Source organism: Rana temporaria, chromosome 5 (assembly GCF_905171775.1).
Source record: "Rana temporaria chromosome 5, aRanTem1.1, whole genome shotgun sequence".
Taxonomy (NCBI): Eukaryota; Metazoa; Chordata; class Amphibia; order Anura; family Ranidae; genus Rana; species Rana temporaria.
In genome coordinates this window covers 11,401,402-11,412,608 of record NC_053493.1, presented here as the reverse complement: position 1 = coordinate 11,412,608, position 11,207 = coordinate 11,401,402, and positions in this window count along the sequence as shown.

Genomic DNA, 11,207 nt, shown 5'->3' with positions numbered 1-11,207 from the left:
ACAACAGGCGCGATCACAGGCTCATCCAGATGACATAGGTAGAGAAAGGGCGCACCATAGTGTAATTCCGTAAAACTTGTTTTTATTTCAACCACTTAAGCCCCGGACCAATATGCTGCTAAATGCCCAAAGGCGTTTTTACAATTCGGCACTGCGTCGCTTTAACAGACAATTGCGCGCTCGTGCGACGTGGCTCCCAAACAAAATTGGCGTCCTTTTTTCCCCACAAATAGAGCTTTCTTTTGGTGGTATTTGATCACCTCGGCGGTTTTTATTTTTTGCACTATAAACAAAAATAGAGCGACAATTTTGAAAAAAATGCAATATTTTTTACTTTTTGCTATAATAAATATCCCCCAAAAACATATATACAATTTTTTTCCCTCAGTTTAGGCCGATACGTATTCTTCTACCTATTTTTGGTAAAAAAAAATCGCAATAAGCGTTTATCGATTGGTTTGCGCAAAATTTATAGCGTTTACAAAATAGGGGATATTTTTATTGCATTTTTATATATATATTTTTTTTTTACTACTAATGGCGGCGATCAGCGATTTTTTTCGTGACTGCGACATTATGGCGGACACATCGGACAATTTTGACACATTTTTGGGACCATTGTCATTTTCACAGCAAAAAACGCATTTAAATTGCATTCTTTATTGTGAAAATGACAGTTGCAGTTTGGAAGTTAACCACAGGGGGGCGCTGTAGGAGTTAGGGTTCACCTAGTGTGTGTTTACAACTGTAGGGGGGTGTGGCTGTAGGTCTGACGTCATCGATCGAGTCTCCCTATAAAAGGGATCACTCGATCGATGCAGCCGCCACAGTGAAGCACGGGGAAGCCGTGTTTACATACGGCTCTCCCCGTTCTTCAGCTCCGGGGAGCGATCGCTAGGGGGCGGCTAGAAACAAATAGCCGCGCCCTTGTCCCGGATCGCTCGGACTGCCACGGGAACCGCCGCATGTACCGGGGGGGGGTCCCAATCGGACCCCCAACCCACGTCTAGGCAGGGACGTACAGGTACGCCAATGTGCCTGTCCGTGCCATTCTGCCAACGTATATGTACATGCGGCGGTCCGGAAGTGGTTAAGAGATAAAAGGTACTTACAAAAAAGTAGATAAAACCATGCAGTATAAAACAGATGCCGGCCGGCAACAAGCGGAGCCCTTCCTCCTTAGTGCGGTGACGTCACTGCACGTCCTCCCAGACGCGTTTCGTCATTACTCAGACGTTTTAAAAAAAAATGTTTGTTTCTTCCTCACATGAGCTGCCTGTCACTCCAGCTCCCGGATCTGCCCCTCTTCCAGAACATTCTCCCTGGAAGCAGGGGAGGCGCACAAGAACTGAAGTACAGGTGGTCACACCCACTGCTACACTAACCCCTCCCTGCTCCCAGATCAAAAACAAGCAGGCCTAGCCTGAAGCATAGGCCTGCCTAAATTTAGCTACCTCACAAAAATCCTCACTCTAGCACTTACCTATGGTAGAGGGTGCTACACTTCTATTATAGGTTCCATGTACATATATCTTCAAAGTTCATATTTAAAGCGGATGTGCCACTAAAACAATATATTAAAAGCTAGCAGCTACAAATACTGCAGCTGCTGACTTTTAATATAAGGACACTTACCTGTCCTGGAGTCCAGCGGTGATCGCAGCAGAGGATGAGCCGATCGCTCGTCACCCTGCTGCTCCCCCCTCCATCCACGGTGAGGGAACCAGGAAGTGAAGCGCTGCGGCTTCACTGCCCGGTTCCCTACGGCGCATGCGCGAGTCGCGCTGCGCCCGCCGATTGGCTCACACGCTGTGTGCTGGGAGCCGAGTGTTCCCAGCACACAACGGGCGACAGACGGGATGTGACGGAATGCCCGTCTTTCGCCCGTAGCGTGTGGCCGGAAGTGGGTGCAAATACCTGTCTTTAGACAGGTGTCTGCACCCCCCTCCCCCCTGAAAGGTGTCAAATGTGACACCGGAGGGGGGGAGGGTTCCGATCAGCGGGACTCCACTTTAGGGTGGAGGACCGCTTTAAGGACGGAGCATTAGGAACCATTATTGTACCGTATCTCAAACCCCCCCCCCCCCCCCAGACACGGCGGGGTCAGGAGATTCTACTTCCTTCTCAGTGGAAACGTTATTGAAAAATGCTGGTGTTGTGGTAATTCAAGGACTTGTGGAGATAGGGGGAGGGGGGGAGACGATTGACTTTCGCCAAGTGGAGAATGTGGTTCAGCTTAACCGGCTGCTAGAACTTCAGAAGCCACAATTACTTAGAGAACAAAAATACGTATCGGAGACCAAGAATAAATAATTGCAGACATACAACACCTGTGAGTATTGTAGATAAATATACAGGGAGTGAGCAGGAACATTAAACTATAGGATGGCTCTGGAATTTTTGAAGCGCGTCCATCCATGTAATGTAAGATTTTCCTAATGCTTAAATGTTTGATTGAACGCTGGGATGGCACGGCGATCCGTCTATTATACTTCATCCCCAGACCTTACCATTCTTCCTCTTTGAAGCCAAGGAGTTTAGCATAATGGTTTTCGATGGGAGAAGTCAGCATTGGGAAAAATCATAAAAAAAAAGAAAAATTCAAAACGTTCCTGAAGATAATATATATATTTCAAATGCCACACCGCTTTCGATCCAGCCTGTCTGGACAGTATGGTCATTTGCTGACTTGGCACCATCCACAGGTATCTTAAAGGAGTTCTCTGACCTAAAAGTTTTAACCCCCGCTGTGCCCGGGCTGTAAAAAAATAGAAAATAAACTGTCACTTACCTGCCTACGATCCCCCGTTGTTCCGATATCGCCGTCCCGTTCTCCGGTCCCGGTCTCTTCCGCTTCCTGTGTGTCGGTGACTCATAGTGCGCTCAGCCTATCAGTGGCCGCGACGGGACATTGCTGCGGCCGCTGATAGGCTGAGCGCACTATGAGTCACCGACACACAGGAAGCGGAAGGGGCCCGGGACCGGAGAACGGGACGGCGATATCGGAACAACGGGGGATCGTAGGCAGGTAAGTGACAGTTTATTTTCTATTTTTTTACAGCCCGGGCACAGCGGGGGTTAAAACTTTTAGGTCAGAGAACTCCTTTAACTCTTTAAACACACACGGTTTGAATCCAGCACAATTTTGCTTCAGGCAATTGCAGTACAGAGGAGTTTTTTTCCAGTCTTTTGAAGTGTAAGAAGACAGTGGGCCGGATTCAGATACATTGCAGTATCTGCCGGCGCGGCGTAACGTATGTCAGATACGGTACGCCGCCGTAACTTAGGGCGCAAGTTCCGTATGCAGAAAGAACTTGCGCCCTTAGTTACGGTGGTGTAACGTATGTGTGGCGGCGTAAGCCCGCCTAATTCAAATTGGGATGATGTGGGCGTGTTTTATTTAAATTCACTATGACCCCACGAACGGCACATGTGCCGTTCGTGAAAAAATCCCAGTGCGCATGCTCGAAATTACGCCGCAAGTCGTCATTGCTTTAGACTTGAACGTAACTTACGTACAGCCCTAACGAATTACGCAAACGACGTAAAATTTTCAAAACTCGGCGCGGGAACGACGTCCATACTTAACATTAGCTACGCCTCATATAGCAGGGGTAACTTTACGCCGGAAAAAGCCTAACGTAAACGACGTAAAAAAATGCGCCGGCCGGACGTACGTTTCTGAATCAGCGTAGATACCTAATAAGCATATTCCTTGCGTAACTATACGGAAGCGCCACCTAGCGGCCAGCGTAAATATGCAGCCTAAGATACGACGGTGTAAGAGACTTACGCCAGTCGGATCTTAGGCAAATCTTTGCGTAACTGATTCTCTGAATCAGTCGCATAGATGCGACGGCGAGCACTCAGAGATACGACGGCGTATCCGGAGATACGCCGTCGTATCTCGTTTCTGAATCCGGGCCAGTGGCCCGGATTCAAATAGGTTTGTCTATCTATTTGCGGGCGTAACGTATCGCAGATAAATTCAGAAACGAGAAACGAGATCTGCAAATCGCAGATACGTTACGCCGCCGTAATTTAGGGCGCAAGTTCCGTATTCAGAAAGGACTTGCGCCCTTAGTTACGGCGGCGTAACGTATGTTGTGCGGCGTAAGCCCGCCTAATTCAAATGGGGATGGTGTGGGCATGTTTTATTTAAATGAATGGTGACCCTGCGTATTTGACGTATTTTATGAACGGCGCATGCGCCGTTTGTGAAAAAATCCCAGTGCGCATGCTCGAAATTACGCCGCAAGTCGTCATTGCTTTAGACGTGAGCGTAACTTACGTACAGCACTATTCGCAAACGACGTAAAATTTTCAAAACTCGCCACGGGAACGACGTCCATACTTTACATTAGCTACGCCTCATATCCCGTCTCATAAAGTATGAGACGGGAGCGCACCTTCGGTAAAAGTAGCGTTTGTCATGGAGATAGCACATTTGTCACGCTGTAACAGTCTGAAAAGTGCAAATCGTCTCTTACCAAACTTTTACTTAACACGCGGTAACATGAGATTAGCAAAAGCAGCCACAAGGGTTGTGCCAGTGGAATCCAACTTCCCCTGCTGTTGTATGCAGGCCCGGATTTCCCACAAGGCCACTGGGGCCAGGCCTTGGGGTGGCAGGGCGCCAAGGGGCGGCAGTGGCATGGAGTCCCCCGATGCCTGGAACATACAGTTAAGGGCGGTAAGTTATGGGGGAATCCGCTCGCTTGTTAACAAGTGATTGCGGCGATGTCGCTGAAATCACTTGTAAAATGCGTGCTCCCGTCCGTCCTCCCTTCTCCCCCCACCCCACATACCTCTCTTTGCTGGCTCTGTCTTCGGGACTCCGTCCTCCCCCCGGCCACCGAGTCTGTCTGCTGTCCCTGCTGCCGATGTACACAGAGAGAGGGGAGAGCTGTGCTCTTCCCATCTCAGCTGTGACAGGAGTTCTAGCACAGTGCCCGGACTCCTGTTTTGGAGGTGACAGGGTCAATAAAGAGAACATGTCACCTCCAATTGCAATCACACAGGGAATTGTTTTCTCCTGTGTGATAGCAAAAAAGTTAAGTGGATAAAAAATAAATAAATAATAAGAAGTAATTAATTAAATTAATAAAATAAAAAAGTAAAGAATAAGGAAAATAATAAGAAAATTATACAAAAATTTAAAAAAGTAAGCGACAAGCTACTAATAATAAAAAAAAAATGATAAAAAGTAAAAAAACAAAACAAAACATATTTTAACTAACCGTTCCGCTCATTCTCCGTTGATTTGGGGGGGGGGGTTCGGTTGGCAGGGAGGGGGTGCATTGCGGAACCTGGTCTTGGGGCGGCAGGGAGAGCAAATCCGGCCCTGGTTGTATGTGTTGTACGTCACCGCGTTTGAGAAGGAGGAGATTTGGTCTTGACAGTGTGTACGCAAAGCAAGCTTGTCAAGTTTCTCCACAAGCCTGACAAGGAACTCGTCGAGGAAAACAATGTTTCATTTACGACGAGTTCCTCGGTCGTACACACAACCGTTTTCCTCGACAGAATCCATCAAGAAACTTGGTGGTAGAGCTTTTTTGCCGAGGAAAACGGTCGTGTGTATGTTTTTCATTGAGAAAACTGTCGAGGAACTCGGCGAGAAAAAAAGAGAACAAGTTCTCTTTTTCCTCGACGGGAGTCTCAATTTCCTCGTCGTGTTCCTCGTCGGGCTGGTTTTCGACGAGAAACACGTTTGTGTGTATGCTAAGAAACCCGCGCATGCTCAGAATAAAGTATGAGACGGGAGCGCACCTTCGGTAAAAGTAGCGTTTGTAATGGAGATAGCACATTTGTCACGCTGTAACAGTCTGAAAAGTGCAAATCGTCTCCTACCAAACTTTTACTTAACACGCAGTAACATGAGATTAGCAAAAGCAGCCCCAAGGGTTGTGCCAGTGGAATCGAACTTCCCCTGCCGTTGTACGTCACCGCGTTTGAGAACGAGGAGATTTGGTCTTGACAGTGTGTACACAAAGAAAGCTTGTCAAGTTTTTCCACAAGACTGACAAGGAACTCGTCGAGGAAAACAATGTTTCATTTACGACGAGTTCCTCGGTCGTGTGTACGAGGACTTATGCTGTATTTCTTTGTCTACCAATATTCTTTGTTTTACTGTATTGTTTGTTTTATAGAATGGTTCTCCCGAAGAAGTGGTTATACCATGAAACTAGTCGAGACTCAGACCATTCCATATGTTTGTAATTACGGAATTTTCCTGGAGTCACCCCAAGCTTCTGTCTTTTCAATTTTAATTATGTATTAATTGTATAATTTTTTTATATGTAATAAATTTTCCCTTTTACACTACATGTATGTTAAAGCGGAGTTCCGGCCACAATTTCACTTTTTAAATATAAATACCCCTGTAATACACAAGCTTAATGTATTCTAGTAAAGTTAGTCTGTAAACTAAGGTCAGTTTTGTTAGGTTGTTACAGCATTTAGACACTTTATAAAATAGAAATTGACTGGGGCCATCTTAAGTGTGGGCATCATGAAGCCAGACTGTATGACTTCCTGGATTTCAGCCTTGCACATGCTCAGTGCTGCACAAGCAGTGTCAGATCAGGTTTCAGCACCTGTGCTGTCCAAGTCACATGATTCTTTGAGACAGACTCCTGGAAAGTTACACCCACTACATTCCCAGGAGTCTGTGCGGTGAAGGTTAGGAAGAATTAAACACCTAGGTGCAGGAAGTGGGAAGATTAACTATTCTGCCTAGCAACAACACTTTGAAGGCATCTAAAAAAAAAAAAAAATTCGTAAAGGACTAATGACATTTTTTTTAAACTACTGATGTAATGTTATATTTATGGGTGGAACTCCACTTTAAAGTGGAAGTAAACCCTTCAATTTGATAGTTACAAAAACAGTTAACATTCCCGGCATGCCGGAAATGCTAGCTATCTTATTTGTTTGTGCTCTCAACCAAACTGCCAAACCATCCAATGGCTGGTTTCCTAACAGGTCACATGTACAGCATCATGGCAGTTGCAGATTAAACAGAGGTCAAGATGGCCGCTTCCTTGGCTGAAAACGATAGAAGGGTTTACTTCCACTTAAATTTTATTGTACCAAGACAGTCCTTAATTTCTAGGGGGAGGGAATTTTATGGGGTCAACCTCGGCCACTGTCCCCTTTTCCCTCTTTCCTCATCCTCTTTTGTTGCACATGATTGGATAATAAAATCAGCAGAGCCTCCCCTCATTTCAGATCTTCCCCTCAGATCTACAGCGACTGCACTTCCAAGTGTACTTTCAGTGCAATTTCAAGTGCACTTTGCACTTGTAGTTTGCACTTGTAGAGGAGTTGGAAGTGGAGTTGCCTTTCGTAAATAACCCCCTATGTAAGGTACAACATAGTGTATAAGGTGCAGGGTCATATCATATACAACACAGAGTATAGAGTACAGACATCAGGATTATGTAATATACAGCACAGCATATACAGTACAGAGGTCGGGGCAATGCAGCATATACACACAGTCCTGCAGCAGGACACATGACAAAATATAACTAGAAAATGCATTTCCTGCAGAAAATGCATGGGAATGCTGAATTGCTAAAGCTAACTGGATGAATAGCTTAACCACTTAGGACCCGGACCTTTAGGCAGCTAAAGGACCAGGCCAGGTTTTGCAATTCGGCACTGCGTCGCTTTAACAGACAATTGCGCGGTCGTGCGACGTGGCTCCCAAACAATATTGGCGTCCTTTTTTTCCCACAAATAGAGCTTTCTTTTGGTGGTATTTGATCACCTCTGCGGTTTTTATTTTTTGCGCTATAAACAAAAATAGAGCGACAATTTTGAAAAAAAATGAATATTTTTTACTTTTTGCTATAATAAATATCCCCCAAAAATATATAAAAAAATTTTTTTTCCCTCAGTTTAGGCCGATATGTATTCTTCTACCTATTTTTGGTAAAAAAAAATCGCAATAAGCGTTTATCGGTTGGTTTGCGCAAAATTTATAGCGTTTACAAAATAGGGGATGGTTTTCTTGCATTTTTATTAATTATTTTTACTACTAATGGCGGCGATTTTTTTCGTGACTGCGACATTATGGCGGACACTTCGGACAATTTTGACACATTTTTGGGACCATTGTCATTTTCACAGCAAAAAATGCATTAAAAATGCACTGTTTACTGTGAAAATGACAATTGCAGTTTGGGAGTTAACCACAAGGGGGCGCTGAAGGGGTTATGTGTGACCTCATTTGTGTTTCTAACTGTAGGGGGGTGTGGCTGTAGGTGTGACGTCATTGATTGTGTTTCCCTATATCAGGGAACACACGATCAATGACAGCGCCACTGTGAAGAACGGGGAAGCTGTGTTTACACACAGCTCTCCCCGTTCTTCAGCTCCGGGGACCGATCGCGGGACTCCATTGCCGATCGGGTCCGCGGGTCCCGCGGTCACGGAGCTTCGGACTGGGTCGCGGGTGCACACCCGCGACCCACGGCTGGGAACTTAAAGAGGACGTACCTGTATGTGCTTGTGTCCAGCCGTGCCATTCTGCCGACGTATATGTGCAGGAGGCGGTCCTTAAGTGGTTAATCGATAAAATTTCCTGAAATGATCACTAAACTTAAACAGCTTTTTCACAAAAACTGTAAAAGATATCAAACTGAAAAGATATAGCCGGATAGCTGAATATTTTGTGAACATTTTAAAGTTTGTCTGGCGTCTGTAGGTGAAAGTATGAAGGAGCTGAAACTTTTGGGTGGGGAAGAAGATTTTAAGGATTTGAAGCATGCTCTCATTGACTTCAATGTTAAAAAAAGTGTTAATATTTTAAAAAGTATAAATAGTACAAAAAAAAAAAAGAAGTTCCACCATTAGCTGAAAGAGCTGAACATTTAAAAAGTTGAATGGTTTTAATAGCTGAAAGTATGCAGAAGTTACCCAGAGCCAAAAAATGTACGGAATAATACAATTATAAATAAAATTAAGAACAATAAAAAATGAATAACGATACTGGGAATGCTTGGAGAGTATTTCCACTAATAAATAAAAGGATTTGAATTCTTCCCTCTTTTATACGAAACTGGAGAAAAAAAAAGTTTTGGCCTTACCCTTTAACATCAATTGAAAAATGCAGTATGAGGTGACTTGATTTGAGCTCAGGAAGCAATCTGTGGTGACCCCAACAAGCAGGAGGCCATTGTGTGCAACATCTGGGGTCACCATCCATGTGAGTGCAATGTGTGTTCTAGCTCTCTGGATGATCCTCTCCCACCTGCAGAGGTTTCATAGTCCACAATGTGATTCTGATATTTTCCTGTTTGGCAAACAATCCGTTCTCTTTCCTGCCAGGAGAGAGGAAACAGCGGCGGAGTCCGTGAGACGCGCAGGTCTGCTCTCCGCACCGCCCAATATAAACCGTAATAACGTGCTGAAATAGAGATAAGACAAACAGCTGTGTCACAGAAAACTCCATATCCCCATCTTCATAATCCTAATCCTTAAATACCACCAAAAGATTACTAAAATCGTATTTTTCGTGTTAATGACGTCACCCGCGATTGCGCAGTTTTGCCCCTCATTAACTGCACCTAAAGTGTGCCGTTAATTTATTCCCAGCCTGACAGGAAATGACTGTGAGCCAGTGCCGATCCTAGGCAGGGTGCACGGGGTGCCCCGCACCCAGGCGCCGTGGAGGTGGGGGCGCCGAAGCTCCAAAGTGCTCCCCTCCCTCCTCCTTGTCTGTGTCCAGAGGCGGAGCGTATGTAGCGGGTGCTGCGGTTCCCCATTCCGCCTGCTCTCTCCGCTGGCAACTGACAAGAGCGCATACCTCCCACTGTCTAATGGGGGACACCTGCTGGGGGGACTCTGATGGGCGACACTAATGAAGACTTCTTAGGGGAGCATCTCTGTGGTTGAGTCGTAGCCATAGAAACTTTTGTAAAGGGGAGGAGTTAGTAAGATGACCACGCCCATGTTGGGGCTCCAGAAATATTACTGCCCCCAGGCGTCTGTGACCCTAGGATTGGCCCTGCTGTGAGCGATCTTCCCCTCTGTAGGGCACAGAGGAGAAGTCTTGCGATGATTGACTCATTATTCTCTTCCTGATACAGTACCATAATGTGTTTCCAGCGCGATCACATCATGCTGGTTTTCGGCGACAGGGTACTGTACATCTCGTGCTCGCTACAACACGTTTTCCTATCGCAGTGAGCACGAGAAAGAAGTGACAATGTCCCCTCTGTCGGGGATCCCTGCCTATACAAAGCACTGTGTTTGGTATAAATCTTGAGGGGGAACTCCACGCCAAATTTTAAATAAAAAGCCGACATGGGTTCTCCCTCCAAGAGCATACCAGGCCCCTAGGTCTGGTATGGATTTTGAGGGGAACCCCTACGCCCCAAAATCCATACCAGACCCTTATCCAGGCACGCAGCTCGGCCGGTCAGGAAAAGGGGTGGGGATGAGCGAGCGCCCCCTCCTAAACCGTACCAGGACGCATGCCCTCAACATGGGGGGATGGGTGCTTTGGGGCAGGGGGCGCCCTGTGGGCCTCCACCCCAAAGCACCTTGTCCAAATGTTGATGAGGACAGGGGCCTCTTCCCGACAACCCTGGCCGTTAGTTGTCTGTGTTTGTGGGCGGGGGGGTTATCGGAATCCGGGAGCCCCCTTTAATAAGGGGGCCCCCAGATCCTGGCCCCCCCACCCTATGTGAATGAGTATGGGGTACATCGTACCCCTACCCATTCACTTGGGGGGGAAAAGGTGTCAGTAAAAAAACACACTATACAGGTTTTTTAAGTAATTTATTAGGCAGCTCCAGGGTTCTTCTTCCGACTTCGGGGGTCTTCTTCCGACTTTGGAGGTCTCTTCCGACTCCCTCTGCTCTCTGGCCTCTTCTCCCACTCTCCGGTGTCCTTCTGCCGGGCTACTCCGCTATCTTCTTCCAGCTCTTTTACTAGCATTGGCCCCATCTTCCTCGTATCTTCTTCACGCTTCTCTTCTTCCGATGTTGACACGACGCTCTCAACCGCTGTAATGCCGCGTGCGCGGTGTGCAACGATTTTTATAGGCGAGATTTCCTACAGGGAAGCAGTAAGGGCGGAAGTGACGTCAGTAACTGAATCACAAAACAGCAGTAAGCATGGCGCCGTCAATACCCAAAAATACAGAGAAGAAAAACATAAAAAAAAGGTGTTTGCAGGACTCGTTTTTGGAAGAT